This window comes from Dipodomys merriami, unplaced genomic scaffold (assembly GCF_024711535.1).
Source record: "Dipodomys merriami isolate MVZ:Mamm:240054 unplaced genomic scaffold, mDipMer1.0.p SCAF_13, whole genome shotgun sequence".
In the NCBI taxonomy this organism is placed as follows: Eukaryota; Metazoa; Chordata; class Mammalia; order Rodentia; family Heteromyidae; genus Dipodomys; species Dipodomys merriami.
Genome location: NW_027202604.1, coordinates 17,752,628 through 17,767,197, shown reverse-complemented (window position 1 = coordinate 17,767,197; position 14,570 = coordinate 17,752,628). Strand labels below are relative to the sequence as shown.

General features: G+C 43.4%; 1 long non-coding RNA gene across 1 annotated transcript in view; it reads right to left on the bottom strand.

Moving 5' to 3' along the window:
* Positions 1-14,570, bottom strand: part of LOC138824716 (uncharacterized) — a 133,038-nt gene that overhangs the window by 99,253 nt on the left and 19,215 nt on the right. Inside the window, exon 2 of the long non-coding RNA XR_011371156.1 lies at positions 3,646-3,731. This is a non-coding gene — a long non-coding RNA (uncharacterized lncRNA). The remainder of the gene's footprint in view (positions 1-3,645; positions 3,732-14,570) is intronic.

Genomic DNA, 14,570 nt, shown 5'->3' with positions numbered 1-14,570 from the left:
AAATGCGGTTATTCTCAACTGAAAATTTAAGCCAAATTGAACATGTCTGTGTCTACCAGACTATATAATTTACTAATATAGATAACAAGTAATACCCATGGTTTTAAATTAACCTGGTGAAAACACATTTATGTAGATAATTCTTATTATTTTGAGGCTGTAAAAACCATGTTTTAAAACTTTATATTGGAATCTATGTATATATAAACAAGTATAATAAATGTAAAGGGTAACAAATTTTCACATGCTGAATATACTCAAATAACAATGCTTTAAACACATGAATATATCACCCATATACATGTCCAAATATATCCAAACCAGTTGACATTGTCATCCTTCTGAAACATATATTTTCTTTTTTGAATTTCTTCTTTCACATACCACTTTGAAAAGATGAACACTCCCCCCCCCCCAAAAAAAAAAACAGAGAGAGAGGGAGGGAGGGGAAGGAAAGGACAGGACAGGAAAGGACAGGACAGGAAAGGAAATGAGAGGAGAGGAGAGGAGAGGAGAGGAGAGGAGAGGAGAGGAGAGGAGAGGAGAGGAGAGAGGAGAGGAGAGGAGAGGAGAGGAGAGGAGAGGAGAGGAGAGGAGAGGAGAGGAGAGGAGAGGAGAGGAGAGGAGAGGAGAGGAGAGGTAGAGGAGAGGAGAGGAGAGGAGAGGAGAGGAGAGGAGAGGAGAGGAGAGGAGAGGAGAGGAGAGGAGAGGAGAGGAGAGGAGAGGAGAGGAGAGGAGAGGAGAGGAGAGGAGAGGAGAGGAGAGGAGAGGAGAGGAGAGGAGAGGAGAGGAGAGGAGAGGAGAGGAGAGGAGAGGAGAGGAGAGGAGAGGAAAGGAAAGGAAAGGAAAGGAAAGGAAAGGAAAGGAAAGGAAAGGAAAGGAAAGGAAAAAACAAAAGAAAAGGATAGACCCAACTGTAGGAGACTAACATTATCTGGTAACTTCTGAACTTGATACTGAGCGTATTATTTATTGTACTTTATGAAAGATTTTATCCAATGAAAAACTGCACCTTGTCCATTTGCAACCATCATTAATAGCTTTATTCCAGTTTACCTAATCTTTATACAAGACACCCAGACTTGTCACTTCAGACACCTCAGTCACTTCAGACACTCATGATGATTCCAACCATGCAGAGGAATTCTATTTGCAAGGGGATGATCTATGAGGGATAATCTAATCACCGAGTCTGCCCACATTCCCTGTCCATACAAGAATGAGAATTAGCCTAAGAGTAGCTTCAGAACCTTTCAAAGTCTTCTCAGAGAGACAGAGGTAGCTGCTGGAGAGCAAAGACAGATTCCAATCTCTGAAAAGATGCCATTAGCCATTTCCCCTGTTTTTCTTCATTCTAACTGAATGCCATTAGTCTGTTGTTCCAATATTAAATAGTTAAAAATAAAATGAGCATTAATTGCTTATAAAATGAAACAAAATCCCAATGTATAAAATTAATTTGGGGCAGCTAGACCCAAGAACTCAGACAAGACCATGCAATTCGAAAGCTCCTACCTCTCCACCTTGCCACAGACAGTGTCTGACCCGCTTTCTAATAGTGATCTTAAAATTAATCTCTAGTTATTCTTTCATCATTTATGTTACATCTCTATTCATAGGACATCATTTAAATTCCACTTTTCATCATTCATGTTCATTATATTTAAAAAGAGCTTTTTGCCCAGTATTTCTCAAAAAAAATATCAGTGTTTCACTGGCTCCATTCTGATCATATGGTGTTCTCTGAACAAATCATTGTGACGATGTAATGTGATTTGCTAATTGACTCGAACCCTTTACTAGAAATTGAAATTATGTTCCTTTGGGGCTAAAATGGAAAAGAGAAAATGTGATTGTGATGATTTTTCTTGTCTGTTGAATTGATGGGATTGAGGGACACCTAAGCCATTTGTAAAGGCACAACTCTGGATGTTTCTGTGAGGAATTTCCAGAGACAATTACATCATATAGAATCTGATCTAATCAATTATTTAACCTATTGGTAATTTCAAAATTTGAATATATTTGGAGGAAATGGAAACAGTAGAAGCATAGCCTGGCTAGAGGAGGTGGCTCAAAGTACCAACCTTGCACAGGTCCCTTCTGATGAAATCATTTCCTATCCACCAAAACGTAAATAACCTTTGCCCCTTCTCCCACTTCCATCAGTGGCTCAGATTTCACAGAGCCAAGGACCATGAATTCAAACTTTGGAAACAGTACACTAAATCTTTTCTGCCTTCAGTTTTTTTATGTCAGGTATTTTGTCAAGCAACACAAAGGCAATTAACACAGTAAGGGACAAGTTCTTCAACAGTACTATAACAAACTTCGTCAGTAACTCTGGTAGACACTAAGAGTTCCAAATATATAATATGACTAGCCTATATCAATAATACCCTCTTCATCAAGAGTGAGGGAATCTTAAAGGTATCTTTAAGTAGCCAAGTGCCAGTGGCTCATGTCTGTAATCCTAGGCTAAGATCTAAGGCTCTCCATTTGAAGCCAGACTGGACAGAAAAGTCCATGAGACTCCTGTCTCAAATTAACCACAAAAAGTCAGAAGTGGAGCTTTATCTCAAGAGGTAGAGCACTAGCCTTGAATAGAAATGCTCACGAAAAGCATCTAGGCCCAGAGTTCAAGCCCCAGGACTTTGGGGGAGGGGAGGGGAAGATATCTTTAATTAAAAGTGAAGCTTGATATGTCTGGAATCTTTTCTTACAGATTTGTTAATCTGTGAATGGTTAGACTGACATGATTAACACACAAAGTACTAACCTCCATGATTTCTAAAAAGGATGATATTGAAAGGATTTGGCTATTCACTGAAAAGCTCTGAAATACTTCTGGTCATAAAAATAGAGAATGCATACAGAAGACACACAAGAAAAGTGTTACAATGCAGTACATTGAGGAAATTCGTTTATTTTAAATACATTGGCCTGTTAATGCTGCCTGAGGTAGGTATGGAGGTCTAATGAGTTTGAGCAGCCACTCAAAAGGACCCATCTATTGAACCTAACAATCACTACAAAGGCAAACAGCCAGCATAGGGTAACTTCAACAGATAAATAGAAAACAATAGGGCCAGGAACTAACCATATGGTTGTGAGAAAACCAGCTTTTCCCAATACCTCTTCAGAGAACACGAGGCAAGTTTGCAACAATCAATGTAAAATGTGTAGTATTATACATTAATAGCTTATCACAACAATATGAATATAATCATCCAGTCATAGCATATAACAATGGGTTAAATTCCCTTTACTGTTGATCCAATTCCCTCTGAAGTTTCTTATTTATTCGATTATTAGTGACATTATTCCTTTATTGTATGCATTGAATAGCTGCATTGTATTTTTGAATGAGTAAAGTGAATTCACTACTGATTGAAGTTTGGAAGTTTTCATGTACGGTTAATTTTTTTCTTACAAATTTGTGTATGTAAATTCTTACAAAGCAGTTTTAGGCCATGTTACTGTGTTATTTTTAAATATGGCTAAATTGGAGCTGTCCCAGCTCACACAGGACCTTTGGACAAGTTAGAAAAAGTGTAGCTTAGGGTACAATCTGCAAAACATGCAACTTGAAGAAAATATGTAGCCTCTTTTTAAAAATATCAATAAGAATACTTATTAACTTACAACATATTGCAGCAGAGAAAACTCCAGACTGTAGCATGTTTACTAGTATACTGGATGCAATATTAAAGGAAGAAAATACAGCAATTCTAGAAAAGAAGAGGGACATATAGATATAATAACCATGTAGACATGAGTTTTAGAGTTTCTGTTGAAAATATGTTATTATTTTATAAAATTTCTTATTTTATAGCCCATCCTCGGGCTATAACTCAGGGTCTGAGCACTGTCCTTGTGCTTTTTTTTGCTGAAAGCTAGCACTCTACACTTGAGCAAAAGCTCCATTTCCCTATTTTTTGTTTGTTGATTGAGAATGAGAGTCTTAAAGACACCTGTCTGGGCTTGCTTCAAACCTTGATGCTCAGATCTCAGCCTCCTAACTAGGATTACAAGTGTGAGACACCAGTGCTTGGCTTGAGTTTCCTTTTTAATGTGAACTGTCACATCTCTGATCAGCGTTCAATATTCATTTTGTTGTTGTTCTGTATACTTAATGTCTTAATAATAAGATGTTTCGTGTGCTTCTTTTGTGATCATGTATGTTTATTATCCTAAAAGTCTACTAGAGCTGGATAATTTCTTCTTTCTCAACATTGGTGAAAATAGGGAGCCTTTTTATAAAGACAAAAGGTATCTCATTCTTTGAAAGATGGGAAAGTGAAGAAGTTTAGGTTATATTTCCATTCCACCACCTTATCTTTGGCGAAAGCATAACTGTTACAAGTTTGGCTCTTCCTAATTAGACACCAGATAATCACAAAGAACCATGTAAAAAATATCTTTCTTAATATTTTGTAAAGTCATTTCCCTCAGGTCAAATTCTATTAGTAAAAGATATAATCAGTAGTTGTAAAAAAAAACACCTAATAGAACATACTCATTAAAAATTCAGATTTACCTCAAATTGTTCTCAACCGATTTTATGTTATTAAAATTATTTTTCCTGGAAGGCTAGGCTATATAAAATCATTACAAAGGTTATACATGATATATGTATGGCCACAAATACTCTGCAGTCTAATTTTATGGACAATTTTCAATATTACTACAACTTTAGAAGTTTTTTTTCTTTTTACTTCTTTTTTTGCATTCAGTGTAAGTTATTTTTATTTCTTTCTCTTATAACTTCTCATTGGCTATTGTGATCAACCAAAGTGTCCTGTTCTAATTCTAAGAGATGGAATACATTCAAAGCAAGGAAAATGGGGAAATAGTGATGGAGAATGGTAATAGAATCTATTTTATCCTTCAAGCAATAACAAAATGAATTCAATTTGCACAAAAGGATTGTGATTTGCAACCAAAGGACTAAAAGGTCTTTCTGTTTACTTTTCATTAGGAGGTCTACATGCCACATTTCTTTCTGCCTAGCTTATAGCCATGAAATGAGCTTCCTTGTTACACTCTGCAAGCTGAGACTTGTTGTATGTGTCAAAATAGAAAGAATTGGACTGTGAGCCAGGAGATTTCAATTTCAAATTTGGGCTTTTTAATAGCAGTCTTTATTCTCAGAAAACCACCAAGTTTCTAATTCCTTAGCTATAAGAGGGTGGGATGGGGATATAGGAAGTTGAACTAATATGTGATTTTATTATTGATAACAGCTACTATTTTCATATATATTTATGTATATATATATATATATATATATATATATAGTTTATTGTAAAGATGCTATACAGGGGGTTGCAGTTACATGAACAAAGTAATGAGTCCATTTCCCATCCACCCTGCCCAAAGTTGTAAAGTTCGTTTTCAGCACAGTGTCTTGTACATCTTGTTGTTACAATGAGTCATTCTGTATCCTTATTTCAACATTTTGTTATTTCCCTTCCCCTCCCCAAATTAGAAAAATGTATATACAAGCTTCAGGGCACCGGAATCAAATACAGTGACAATAGGAGTTGTACCATAGGGGAAGGAAATACAAAGAAACTAAAAAAAAAAAAAAAAAAAATCGCATGCTACATTATAAGTACATTAAAAAGAACAGCAAGAAAGATAAAATCTCTTGTGTGCCTATTGAGTAAGGAGGCCAGGTCTGGCCATATGGTGGATTGTAGGCTCTGGCATCTTCTCTTCATGCTGGGGGAAGGAACCACCTCCTCCCATCACCTGCCTCCCAGGTAATGGGCATGCCCGGGACCCCTGGAGACAGGGGCAGGCACTTGGCTGATAGGTTACTGTATCTGTCAGTCCAGTGCCTGGGACTGGGAATTTCCTGAGGATCTGCCCCCTGCGCCTGCCTAGCCGCAAGATGACCATGCCACATGTGTCTCTGTGATCCTGTCCTGTGCCCTGTCTCCTGTCTCCTGTCTGTCTCCAGTCATCATGGCAGCCCAATTCAGCTCTCCATTGGAGCTGAATTGGCTTGTTGGTATTGTTCTTGTTATTTCTTTCCTCTTTAGCATGTTTCCTAGCTGTGTTATGTGTATTTGTATGCTGCAGGCCTTTGTAACAACTGGCAGCCTGCAGCCTGTTAACTGTATAATATTCTATATTTTAAAATATTCTATATTTTAAAATGTGGCTTCTGGGATGATTTACCTTACGACACTATCTTGGGGTTCATTTCACTTAGCATCAGCTTATATGGTCATATACATACAGCTACTATTCATTGACAGACTGTTACACACATAGCACTTGGATGAGCACACACAATTACATTATCTTCACTAGCTCATCAAAAACCAGTGCAGCAGATAATTGTGCAGGTGAGAAGCTAAAGCTTGGCTAGTTCAAATAACTTACCAGTAACACAAAGGTGTAGGTGTTAGAGTAGGATTGGGTGAGAGGTCCATTTTGAATCATTTCTTACATATTTACATGCTGACTGCAAAGAAATCTGTGATACAGATATCAGACTAGAGCCATCTATGGTTTTCCTTTTTTCACATCCCTAAGTATTTCAATCCCAGAAGCAATGCATTCAGATTTCCAAATACGTTAGAAAGATACATGACAGTTCTCTTAATGAACAAGCTCACTCTCTATATATAGACTTGAGGAATATAAATTGTCATTTCCAAATCCACTGATGTGACACTCCACACAGTATAGATTTAGATTTCATTTTTGCACAACTCTGATTAAGAATTAACATTATACCCTGAGTTCAAGCTCTGGAACCAGCATCCATAAAAAATTAATATGACAAAAATAGACATGGTAGACTATGGACATGTCCATAGTCCCAGTTACTCAGAAGATAGAGGCATGAGATTGTGAGTTCAAGGTTTGGAATGGACAAAATTAGTAAATCCTAACTGAAGAATAAAATAGAAATAAAAGGGCTGGTGGCATAACGAAGTGATAACATGCTAGCTTAGCTTGTGAAACCCTCCTAAATTCTATCCCAAGTACTACACACACAGACACATACTGAATAGGGATGCTGAATCTAACTGGTGCCATCTTGGCCATGTGATAGGGTATTTGGGTTTAACTGGTGTCATCTTGTCTTGGTGGTGGAGGCAAAGAAGCCCCACCTTCTAGGTGATGGGCTTGCTTGAATTCCTAGAGACTTGGACAATAGGTTACCGGACCAGCCAGTTTTGGGTCTCCTGAACTCTCAAGCTCCCTGTGACCCTACCTCCTGACCTGACCCCATTTAGTCCTGGACCAGCACAGGTGCCATTACACCATGTTACCTCACACATCTTCACGTTCATGCCCTGTTGCCTGTCTCCTGCTTCTTCTCCAGTCACAATGGTGTCCCACCCACTTCAGCTCTCCACTGGAGCTGATCTGGTTTGTTGGTATTGTTTTTCTGCTTTTTTCTTTCTTCTCTGGCTCTCATGGCTCAGTTTTCTGACAGTGTTAAGTGTATTTGCTGCAGATCTTTGGGACAGGAGTTCATCTGCTGATGCCGGCCTTTTAATAAAGGCTCCCCGATTCAACCTCTCAAAATGTGACTTCTCTGTTTTGTTTTGTTTTTTACTGTACAACAACACACACACATAATTTTATGTACATATGATGGGAAAAAATGTCACAAGCTATAGTAAAGCTAGTAATTTCAAAAGAAGAATCCTAGAAACATTTTGAAAACCAACAGTGTCATAAAACAACTGTTTTTTTTTTTTTTCTGAAGCAGTGGGTTTAGGCATATTGAAGAAGAAAGAAAGAAAGAAAGAAAGAAAGTAAGAAAGAAAGAAAGTAAGAAAGAAAGAAAGTAAGAAAGAAAGAAAGAAAGAAGAAGAAGAAGAGGAGGAGGAGGAGGAGGAGGAGGAGGAGGAGGAGGAGGAGGAGGAGGAGGAGGAGGAAGAGGAGAGGAGGGGGAGGAGGAGGAAGGGAAGGGGGAGGAGGAGGAGGAGCAGAGGAAAGAGAATAATTGATTTCTGGGTGCTGGAGGCTCACACCTATAAACTTAACTACTTAGGAGCTAAGACCTGAGGATTGTAGTTCAAAGCTAACCTGATCAGTAAAGCCTATGAGACTCTTATCTCCAGTTAACCACCAAAAAAGCCAGAAGGGAACCTCCATACTGCTTTCCAAAGTGGTTGAACAAGTTTACATTCCCACCAACAATGAAGTAAGGTTCCTTTCTGTCCACATCCCCTCCAGCATCTGTTGTTGTTAGAGTTCTTGATTTTTGCTGTTCTAACTGGAGTGAGGTGATTGTAAGGTCCATTCCTGGACGACGAACAGACCTCGCCCAGTACCTGCGTTACCTAGGCAACTGGGATACCTGGAAGAGGTCACGTCCGCATCTGCTGAGGTCACATCCTAACCTGATGTGGCCACACCTTTCTCCCACCTGATCCCACTTCCCTTTACCTGGACACACCCTTCCCCGCCCCCTACCCTATATAAGGCCTAAACCGCCGCCAGACCGCCCTCTTTTTTTCCTTTGCCAGCCGCGTGGAGTGCCAACCTTGCCTGGTCCCAGCAGGCCTACTGAATAAACCCCTTACCTGAATACCACGTGCGTGGTGCAGTTTCAGTTCTTACTCGGTCACCTCTTTTTAAAAACCTAACATAAATGGTGCCGTGACTCGGATAAAGGGCTTAAAGTCAGGACAGCCGAGATTCCTCTCTGTTTTTTTTCTTTTTTTCATTTTTGTTTTTCCCTTTTTGCTCTGAGGAATACCCACAGTTCTGACGGCCTTTTATGAACCCGTCTATCTGCTGCGGACACAGTGCATCAATTCTATTGCTGGCCTCTGCATCTTCCTCGACACTTCTACATTTTGGTGAGTGACCTGCTCCCTAAGGGGTCTCTGTCGTTCAGTCTCTTTACAGATACCACGCCGGAGAACCTACTAGGCCTTTACTTGACTCCGGTTGTTCGTCACTTCTCTCTAGAGGGCTCGGTGGTAAATTGGGACACCGCTTCCATTCAGTAAGCCCTCCTTCACTCACTAAATTTTTCCCCCTACGTTTTTCTCTTTTGCATTTCTAATGGGTTGTTGTAAGTCACGCCCAAAGGAGGAAACTCCATTGAAATGCCTCCTGCGTTCCCTGGACGTCTTGTCTATTAACTGCATCGACAAGAAACGCCTGATTTATTATTGCACTCAAGTTTGGCCACAGTACCAACTGGATAATCGTTCTCGATGGCCCAGAGATGGGACTTTGGACTATGTCATTCTCAGAGATTTAGACGATTTTTGCCGTCGTAATGGTAAATGGTCTGAGGTCATTCATATTCAGCCATTCTTTGCTCTCCGGGACAACCCGGCCCTATGCCAATCATGCCCGGCCTTTCCACTCCTCCTGGCACGTGGAGAACCCAACTCTAGCGCAGGGCTCCCTCCGGAGCCTGATGTGCCTGACCCTCTTTTTGACTCTGCCCCTCTTCCTGCTGAGCATCTGGTGCCTTCCCCACCTTCTTCACTCTCCTCTCCTTCACCCTCTATCTCTTCCCCCCCTGCAGCTCACACCCGGTCTCGCACTGGTGGCACACAACCTCCACCAGACCCCCTGTGCCCTTTGCGAGAGGTGGCAGGGGCTGAAGGTGTAATTAGGGTGCATGCGCCATTCTCAATGTTTGATATTGCTCAGATTGAGAAGCGGCTGGGATCTTATGCCCAAGATTCTAATAATTATGTCAAGCAGTTTAAGAACCTGGCTCAGACCTATGACCTTACTTGGCAGGACATATATCTAATGCTATCCTCTACCCTTACTGCTGAGGAAAAAGAAAGGGTGTGGACTGCAGCCCAGGCACATGCCGATGAAGCTCACCGCCTAGATATTAACTTTCCAGTGGGAGCAACAGCTGTGCCTAGGGAAGAGCCCAATTGGAATTATCAACATAATGCTCCTGGGCGGGAAAGCAGAAATAGGATGATAACTTGCTTAGTGGCTGGCCTTCAAAAGGCAGCCTATCTTCCTGTTAATTACGACAAATTAAACCACATTACTCAAAGGCCCAATGAAAACCCGGCGGAATTTCTTGAACGCCTTACAGTAGCGCTCCAGCGCTATACAAGGCTGGACCCAGAGTCACCAGAGGCTAAGGTGGTTCTCAATACTCATTTTATTGCCCAATCAGCCCCCGATATTAGAAAAAAGTTAAAAAAGGCTGAGAACGGTCCTCAGACCCCTCAACGAGATCTGGTGAGTATGGCATTTAAAGTTTTCAATAATCGAGAGGAACAGGAGATTGCCGATAAGACAGCCCGTGAGAGGGAAAACTATCAAATCCTGGCTGCTGCCATCCGGCCTCCTCTGAGGAGACGCACCCAACAAACACCACCTGGAGCATGCTTCAAGTGTGGACAAGAGGGCCACTGGGCGAAATTCTGTCCCTCACCACGACCTCCACCTGGACCCTGCCCAAGGTGTGGACAACAAGGACATTGGGGAGTCGATTGCCCCTCCTCACCTCCACAAGGTAGGCCAGCCCCTCCCCCACCCCGCCCACCCAGGCAGGCGGAGCCAGACCGGTCGGAGATTTTCTGCTTGGCTACAGAATGAAGGTGCCCAGGGCCACCTGCTCCCAACAACCAGACCATCACAATGACGGAGCCCAGGGTGTGTTTCTATGTAGCCGGTAAGTTAATATCTTTTCTCTTGGATACGGGAGCGACTTACTCGGTGCTATGTCAATATACAGGCAAGACTTTTCCCTCCCAGATCTCGGTGGTGGGTGTAGATGGCCTACCTACCTGTCCCCCAACTACGGGACCAGTATCATGTAAAATAGAAGACTTTCCTTTTTCACACTCCTTCCTAATCCTACCTCACTGTCCTACCCCACTCCTAGGAAGGGACTTGCTCTCTAAATTTCAGGTCTCCCTTTCATTCCATATCTCCAAACAGCCCACACCTGTTCTACTTTTGTCTTTAGATGAACCTCCACCTGTAACTTCCCAACTAAATCCTTTCCCTTTACCTCCAGATCTTGTCAACCCTCTTATCTGGGATACTTCCACTCCTACTATGGCTAGACACCATACTCCTGTCCTCATTAAACTTAAAGACCCTACCCATTTCCCTGGTACTTCCCAATACCCCATTTCCCTTAGGCACAGGCAAGGTTTAAAACCCATCATCCTTCGCCTTCTTAAACAAGGACTTCTCAGACCCACTAACTCCCCCTTTAACACCCCTATCCTGCCAGTAGTTAAACCTGATGGGACCTATCGCCTAGTCCAGGACCTGCGCACTATTAATGCTGCAGTCCTTCCCATTCATCCTGTTGTGCCTAACCCATATACTCTCCTTTCACAGATACCTCCTGGTACCACCCACTTCTCGGTGCTGGACCTCAAGGATGCATTCTTCACAATCCCCCTGCATCCTGACTGCCAAGATTTCTTTGCTTTTACTTGGGTGGACCCAGACACTTCAAGGGCACAACAGCTGACCTGGACGGTCCTCCCTCAAGGGTTTCGAGACAGTCCCCATTTCTTTGGACAGGCTTTATCAAAGGATCTCCTCTCTCTTCAGGTGTCTCCTAGCATTGTTCTCCAGTATGTGGATGATCTTTTGCTTTGCAGCCCTTCCTTTGAGTTGGCTCGCCAACATACAGCTGACCTCCTCAACTTCCTGTTGACAAAAGGATATAGAGTCTCTCCTTCAAAGGCCCAGATAGCAAAGTCAGAGAGACCTTGGAGGAATTCACACCCCATTTTACAGGTATCTCGGAAACTCCTCTTCCTGACCCAGAAGACACCTGGTACATCGATGGCAGTTCCACATCTACCTCTTCAGGAAGCCGAGTTGCGGGCTATGCCATCGTTAATAACTCTACCATTCTTGAAAGCAGCCCTCTGCCCCCTAGCACTACCTCACAAAAGGCAGAACTTATAGCTTTAACTAGGGCCTTAATTCTAGCCAAGGGCCGGAAGATCAATATTTATACAGACTCAAAATATGCCTATCATATTCTCCATTCTCATGCAGCAATTTGGAAGGAACGTGGCTTCCTGACCACCAAAGGGACTCCCATAACTAATGCCTCACTTATTCTTAAACTATTAGAAGCTGCTTCCCTTCCCCAACAGGTTGCGGTCATCCACTGCAGAGGACACCAGACAGGATTGGATGCCATTACAGTCGGCAATTCAAAAGCAGACCGGGAGGCAAAGCTAGCAGCCCAGAGACAACTCCAGGGACAACTTCCAGCTCCCTTGCTTCTGGTATTGCCTTCAATTCAACCCTCTTATACCCCACAGGAGATCGAGGAACTTATGCACCAGGGAGCCTCCCAGGAAGCACAGGGATGGTGGTCTCTGGAAGGACGAGTTGTTCTTCCTGAGACACAAGCAGACAGCTTTCTTTCCCAGGTTCACCAGGCGCTGCATATTGGATACAAGCCTCTCTCCCACCTTCTTAAACCTTTAATCCATTGCCCTAGCCTAACTACTCGACTAAAGGCTATTACCCAAGCCTGCCCCACGTGTTCTCTTACTTCCTCACAGGGTGGTCTCCGACCAGCTGCATTCCCCACACACCAAGCACGGGGACACACCCCAGGGGAAGACTGGCAGATAGACTTCACTCACATGCCCAGATGTAAGCGGCTCAAATACCTTCTAACTATGGTTGATACCTTTTCAGGATGGATTGAAGCCTATCCCACAACGTCGGAGACAGCTGACACAGTTGCCTCTGTCCTTATTAAAGAAATTATTCCTAGGTTTGGCTTACCCAGGTCACTTCAATCTGACAATGGACCTGCTTTCATCTCCAAAGTGACCCAACAGGTGGCATCCTCTCTAAACATCCAGTGGAATCTTCACATTCCTTATAGGCCTCAGTCTTCTGGAAAGGTTGAAAGAGCTAATGCGCTCCTTAAGACACAACTTACTAAACTTTCTCTAGAGCTCCAACAATCCTGGCCAGAACTGTTACCCCTGGCGCTCACCCGCTTACGTGTTTCTCCCCGCAGCCCTACTTTCCTCAGCCCCTTTGAGTTAATGTATGGAAGACCTTTTCTCCTAGGTAATTTCCCTACTGACAATACCAAAACTCCACTAATAGACTACCTTCCCGTCCTAACCTTTCTTAGGCACATGCTGCGCCAACATGCTGACCAGTGTCTCCCTCAGCCTCATCAAGGCCCCTTTCCCACTCCCCCAATTTTGCCTGGTGATCAAGTGTTTCTCAAGACCCTTAATCCATCTGGTTTACACCCTAAGTGGACAGGCCCTCACCAGGTTCTGCTGACCACCCCCACAGCAGTCAAGCTCAAGGGACAGCCACAGTGGATTCACCTGTCAAGAATAAAAAGGTCTCCTGCTCCTGCCCCTTCTATGCCAACACTGACTTCGAGGTACACCTGTTCCCCCCTTGGGCCTACCAAGGTAAGGCTATCTCGCATCCCTGAAGATCCGGGTGAGTAACACTGAGCTAACTGCTCTCCTCCCCAAAGACCTCACTACCTCATCCCTTAGGTCACCTCCAAGCCATGGACATCCAATCTTTTCTTTCCAGTAATATATTTGCTTTTCATCTTTGTTCAGCCCCCTGCCTGAGAAGACTTCCTCCAGACTTCATCGAAGAGACTCACTTCTTGCAGACATCATGGAACTGGCAGACCAGGAAGCAGTCACCTCCTACTAGGTCACCTCTCTTCCCCCCCTTTCCTTTTTCAGCCATGCTTCTCCACCATGCTGGGTGGGACTACAGTTCAGTAACTTCTTTTCCTGCCTGAATAGCGCATGGTGTTCTTTTCATCTACCCAATAACTACCCCTTTTGTGTGAACCAAAGTGCCTTGACACCATGCGAGATTTTTCACCAATACCATTTCTGGCCTTCACATCCACGTCCACACCACTTCTCTACTCTGGTGAGTGAAACTACTCTACGGCTCTCTGTCACTCAGTCTCTGTCCAGACGTGGCGCCACGCCAGAGAGCTCCTACGGCCTTTAGCTGAAAGGCCGGTCACCTCTGAAGCCGAGGACGCTTGGCTTTGGGGGCTTGGCCATTTCTCTCTAGAGGGCTCTGGGGGAAGTCGGGACGCCGCTTCTGCCTGGTCAGCTCTTATTCACTCACCAGACTGACTCTACTTTTTGGCTTGTGCCCTGAAGAGTGTGACGCAGGCTGGGTCCCGGGGACCCTCCCCTCTAGGTTCCCTCTCAAAGGCTAGCCATTCTAGGTTTAAAAATTGTCAGAGTTTCCATTTGTTCAGGTTTCCGTCAATGCCTCATGAAACTTCTCCAGACTCCGTCCAACAGACTCGCCTCCTCCAGACTTCATCGAGGAATCAACACCCAAGCGACAGCTGCAGCCTGCTGCCTTCTCCCAGCATGGACCACATCCCAGCCTTTTACCCCTACGACGCCCCTTGCCAGCAGGAAGTAGCCAGAGAGAGTCTTCGCCCTTTTTCATAATTATCAAAAGGCTGGAATGTAAGGTCCATTCCTGGACGACGAACAGACCTCGCCCAGTACCTGCGTTACCTAGGCAACTGGGATACCTGGAAGAGGTCACGTCCGCATCTGCTGAGGTCACATCCTAACCTGATG